This window comes from Nycticebus coucang, chromosome 5 (assembly GCF_027406575.1).
Source record: "Nycticebus coucang isolate mNycCou1 chromosome 5, mNycCou1.pri, whole genome shotgun sequence".
Classification (NCBI taxonomy): domain Eukaryota; kingdom Metazoa; phylum Chordata; class Mammalia; order Primates; family Lorisidae; genus Nycticebus; species Nycticebus coucang.
Window position 1 is genome coordinate 108,780,993 of NC_069784.1, and position 5,801 is coordinate 108,786,793.

Sequence of the window (5,801 nt, forward strand, 5' to 3'; positions counted from 1 at the left end):
TTTCTGAAGCAATTTCTACCTTTTCTGTATACCCCCTTAAAAGCCAAATTATTAATCTTGTGTGTGATTTTTTCTAATTGAGATTAGATTTCTTCAGATTTAATGGTTTAAACAAGTTAAACTTTGAGGGAAGATCTGTGAGTTGAATATACCTACTTAATAAAAAATATTACTTTACATTTGTACCAAAAAAAAAAAAGAAAGAAAGAAAGAAAAATATTCCCGTCTTGTTGAAAATGGTCTTAAAAGGGCAGCCCCTATGGCTCAAAGGGGTAGGGCGCTGGTCCCATATGCCAGAGGTGGCAGGTTCAAACCCAGCTGTGGCCAAAAAACTGCAAAAAAAAAAAAAGAAAATGGTCTTAAAAGTGTTTCTTTTAGACTATTAAAATTGTGTCTCATTGTAGTAAAACTTCAGAGAACTTGTCAGCACATGAGGCGTTTTTTCATTGGGATGGTAAGAAAATTTCCCAATGTGCACAAGAATGACCCTACCAGCAGCAGAGCTGTTCTGTATTGAGTGGTTCATTTTGAAGTTTTCATAGATTTGAAGAGAATATGTCACTAATCTCTTCATATATTCTCGATGGACATGATAAATGACACAATGAGCTTGACTTTCCCACTGTGTTGACTATGCCTTTTTGTTCCTACCTGTGAGCCTTCAAAAGCTACATTAACTTTTAGGTTATCTGGGTCCAGTGGAGGTATAAGATTAATACACTAGGATGTCCTTCATACAATCACTCTACAACAGCAAAATGGCCAACCGCAAAGACCTTCAAATAATACAATTTGCAACTGAAAATTATTTAATTGCTTAAATAGTTTCCTTGGTTTTTGTTTTGGTCCCACAGTTTCCTGAGGCTCTGTATAAACATTTTTTCAGTCATTTTTCTCTCTGTTGTTTGTTTGGGTAATTTCTGCCTTCAAGTTCCCTGATTTTCATCCTCTGTCACATCCATTCTGCTATTGAGCCCATTCGTTGATTTTTATATTTTAGTTGTTGTCTTTTTTATTTCTAAAATTTCCACTTGGTTCTTCTTTATATCTGCTATTTGTTATGAATTTTTATCTCTTTTGTTTCAAGTGTATTTGTAATTACTTGTTGAAGCATTTTTATGATGGCTGCTGTATAATCCTTATCATATAATACCAATGTCTGTCATTATAAGACTGTTCCATGACTGGAACTTCATGAAGTAAACCTTTTGCTTTAGCTAACTTTCTCTGATACCACACTAGCAGGGGAATTGGGGGCATTGCCTTATTATTTCCAGGTGTAACTAGGAGTCCAGATTCCCACTCAATCTCTATTGATACTTGGGATGTGAGGGGCCCCTTGTCACGTCTGGGCAGGGTGGGAATTTACCTGCATGTTAGGCTTCCATTGCTACCTCCCTGGCTGGGATGTGAAGGATCTTTTCATGTTCCCTGTGATCTCCACTGATGCTATGGGACAGGGCTGAACAGAAAGGCTTCATTATCACCAGGTGAGGATAAAATTCCCAGTTCTCCATTCAGCTTTCTCTGACAGCCTTCTCCAGCAGGTGTGTCAGGTACCTCTTTACAGCCTGGTAAGGGTGGATGTCTAGGTTCCTCATCATTCAGCCTTTGCTAATGTGGGTAGGGCCATGTTTTTTCCATGGTGTTTTCTTGGGGTAGGGCAACTTTTGCTCTTGCTAGTGTACCCATTTTCTGTTCATTTGTCTAGAGAAAGGACAGGCCTCTCTTGGGACTTTTTTCTTTTTGTCTGTACTCATTGACATTTCCAGGTTACAAATTTCTTCAGTGCCAAGTGTGAGATACATGAGTTAAAAAGAAAACTCAGGTAATTCATCATAATGTTGTTACTGGGATTCCCCAAGGTTCCTAGCCTATCTACTTTATCCTCCATTCAATGTATTCCTATGTTTGTTTTATATAGGTTTTTTATCTGTATGTAACAGGAGGATATCTACTCTATTTTTGTCAAAGTATCTCACTGATTTTTATATATTCTTTAAAATGTTTAGATATGTGACTGACTCTACCAAAAGCATCTCAGCAGAGCTTAATTAAATGGATAGATAACCATTACCTTTGCTAGGCAACAAGAAAACAAAGAAGAACAAGTTACAATCCTGACAGTTTTGGAGAAGAGTCCATAGAAGTATAAATGATCCCTAAAGAGTGGTAGATGTTATAATGAAGCCATGGGCAGGTGCCAGGGGAACAAAGGAGAGACTGGCTTCTACAAGCGTCACCATGACCAACTTTTACTGCTTTATTCCTTACTATGTAAATTCTATGCTGATTCTTGAAAGAGCTTCCATATCTGCTCCTACTTTGCTTTTCTTCTGTTGCTTTTACACAGTATTCCTTTTATCTTTTTTTCCTTGAAAGAGACCCCTTCTTTCACTATTCATCAGTTTAAAACATGTGACTCAACTCCACTCCTCCAATTTGAATGGTCAGTTCACATGATCGTATGTGGAAATGTTTTCATCCTATTTTGTCCAATAAAGGCTATTTTTTGCTTTTCAAATGCAAGGTGAGACCTTTATTTACCCTGAATTTTACTGCCATGACTCAAGTCAGTACTTCTTGTTCTATAGAAAACTTCACAGCTAGTTAATTCATTCATGGCAGAGCAAAAATCCTGTCAGAATTTAAATATATTTCCAATAATCAGAGAAAAGAAGATGAACTTCCAGGGGAAGAAGCCACATGTTCATTTTCTAGCAGAGGAAGTAGATATGTAGAGTGCAAGGATTGGTAGTCCAGTTGTCCAGGTCCTATTTAAAAGATAAGATGGGTACAGAGCAGGCACATCACGCTCTCCTCCAGGGATGTATCTTCCACTATCCTGCCCTGTACTGTGCTATGTGTTTAACTAACATAGGAATGGGCATTTGAACTTTGAAACTGAATGTGGTGATTTGCATTTCATGCTGTAGCTATCAAGGGAATGTGGCAAGTACTTTGATAAGTATTAAGTAAAATTTTACTATGGCCACAGCCCAAGAATATCTCCCCTGATTTTTAGCCAGTCTAACTATTTTAAGAGAGAAGGGGGTGAAAAAAAATCCTCTGCAGACTACAAGTGACTCAGCTAAGGAATGTATATTTATAAATAAAACATATAGAATTTTGGCTGCTTTCCTATGTGGCTTGTTGGGGGCAGGCCAGGAGAATGAGAGGCGGTGCTTCTCTAAGGATATGATACTGGGTCCAAGGGAGTCCAAAGGTTGTTGACAATTAACCATAGCTGTATGGTTGTAAGGAGAAAAAAAAATTCCAAAGTTCACTTCAGGTTCATAGAATAAACATTTCTGATCTGTGACCCAAATCCCCAGTTTTGGTATTTTAATTAGATTTAATCAAACTTCCAGGTAAAAACAAGTGATAGGCGTATATATTCCTCTAGAGTTTAGAATGTTCTGAAATCAGAATTTGTAACTTCCATAGATTCTTTCAATGCAAAAGTTTTATATTTATTCTGTCCATTATAGATAGTGATTAAAAAAAAAAGTTTGCTAAAAATTATATCCATATCAGATCTTTAGATACATAAAATATGTCTTAATCTGCTAGGAATGGAAGAATCTCTGGAGTAGGTACATAGAGGAGCCAGATATCATCACCAGCCCTTCTGCTCTGTCACCATCTCATTTAGCTCTGAGTGGGCTCTTCGGTTGGATCTAGAAACCAAATTGAGAGCAGGCAGATTAACAAGTGAAGTGAAAAGCATATAGATTTTATTAGTATTACTTGTACAAGGGAATCTTCACATGCAAAAGAAATGAAAACCCAAGAAAGGGCCAAAGCAAGATGATTTTATACTTTTTAAAAAGAACTATAAATTTGGGAAGAAATGACAGGACAAAGGTGATCTGGCTAGGGGTAGTACATTTCTAGAGGAGTCATTGGGAGATATATAGGAAGGTGTAAAATGTATGGAAGATAAAAGTTACTTGGGTGAGTATATTTAGGTCCATGCTGGTAATGAGGGCTATTATCTTGCCCCAGTACAGGGAGGGTATCCCTCTCAGAATCTTTATGGCTTGCTACATGAAGGAAGGGACAGGTCAGCTAGCCTTCTCTAAAACTAAAATTTCTCCAATGTTTTCAACTTGAAATAATACATCTGTTGGGGGTTGGGGGGTCCTGGTTTCCTGAACCCAGTTGATCTGGTTCATTTACTTGGCTGAGCTAAAAAGTTGAATGGAGACAAGGTAGGAATCAGAAGCAAAAGAGGGTAGAAACTGAAAATAAAACTGGAGCAGCACAGGCAGCATGAATAGAAAGCAAAAGTGACCCGCACAAGTTTCAGTTTAACAACCAGAAATTGAAGAGTAAAGAGAGAGCTTAGAGCACCTCCAAGGAGTTAGAAGTGGCTACCTCTCATGAAGAAGAAAGGGTGAGAGTGATGGAGACATAAAGCCCCTGCGGAGGTGTAAAGACCCTCTTTCTCTCCATTTGAAATTGGTTACAACTCTTCCATTGGCCTCTCTGAGCCTCCAGGAATCACTGCCCTATTGGTCATTGACTATTGACTTTTTCTATTGGTCATTGGTTACCAAGGTTACCTCTTCTTTTCCCTATTTTTGGTGAGCGTAATTGAGTGGTGAATGTTCTCATGCGCCCTGCAGACTTCCTTATTCCATAGGCCAGGCTTTCCTCCCATCCCCCTTGAAGCCCCTTACTTTATGTCCCTTCTCAATACCAATTAAACATATTTTGGGATGGCATGTCTTTCACTCCTTCGGCTATTGTACCCATGGGATGCCAAAAGGAAACAGCATAATAGGAGCCTCTTTCACCCCATCCCAATGCTGTTATTTTAAATATAATTCTGTACTTTCCCATAACTTAACAATTTAAGGGACAATCATAGTATTTTAATAAAAGCTAATACTTTAATTTGTAATTTATTTTTAATTTCATCACATGTCAAATTTGGAACTCAGAATGTACATAATTTTCATAAAATAGTGATACAAAACAATTTAATAAATGTACGGGAGATAAAATTTTTACATCCCTTGCTAATTTTGCCTCACAATGTCTAGGTAGTTTTCACTTTCAAAATGTGATACTTACCTGGCAGGGGAGATACCATGATCATGAAAGTGGTTTTCCCAGGCGAGGCTTATCCATTGCACTCTGGATGTGCTGACCCTTGCTATTTCCCCAAATGTGGGAAACTCGACTGCATAATTTGTGGTAGTGGGGTACAGAGTTCATGCTTTCCCCTGGATAAAAAGAAGAAAAAAAAAAACAAACTTTTATGGGCCATGCCTGTAATCCTAGCACTCTGGCAGACTGAAGTGAATGGATTGCCTGAGATCACAGTTTTGACACCAGCCTGACCCATCTCTAAAAGTAGCCAGGCATGTTGTAGGCACCTGTAGTACCAGCTACTGGGGAGGCTGAGGCAAGAGAATCACTTGAGCCCAAGAGTTTGAGGTTGCTGTGAGCTGTGACACCCCTCAACTCTACTGAGGGTGACAAAGTGAGACTCTGTCTCCAAAACTAAATCAAACCAAATCAAAACAAAACAAAAACCTTTTATGCCCATACTGAGATGGCATTAAACTGGGCATGACATAAAGGAAATAAAACAGGAGTTACTAAAATCTTGAAAGGTTTTTTTTTTTTTGGAGGAAGGGGTTGTTGATGAATTTATTTATCTGGAATTATGTTTTCCCAAATTTCAGACTGTATATGGACCATTTTTAAATTTAAAATCAAATATCAGAGAAATAGTTATTGTGAACTATTTCAGAAATATACAAAATTATAGATGATCACAGACTTAT

At 37.9% G+C, this 5,801-nt stretch overlaps 1 non-coding gene across 1 annotated transcript; it reads left to right on the plus strand.

Moving 5' to 3' along the window:
* The first annotated feature begins 5,074 nt into the window (after positions 1-5,074).
* LOC128587101 (U1 spliceosomal RNA) lies at positions 5,075-5,237 on the plus strand. The gene has a single exon (XR_008380516.1). It is a non-coding gene; the product is annotated as a U1 spliceosomal RNA (small nuclear RNA).
* The last annotated feature ends 564 nt before the right edge of the window (positions 5,238-5,801 follow it).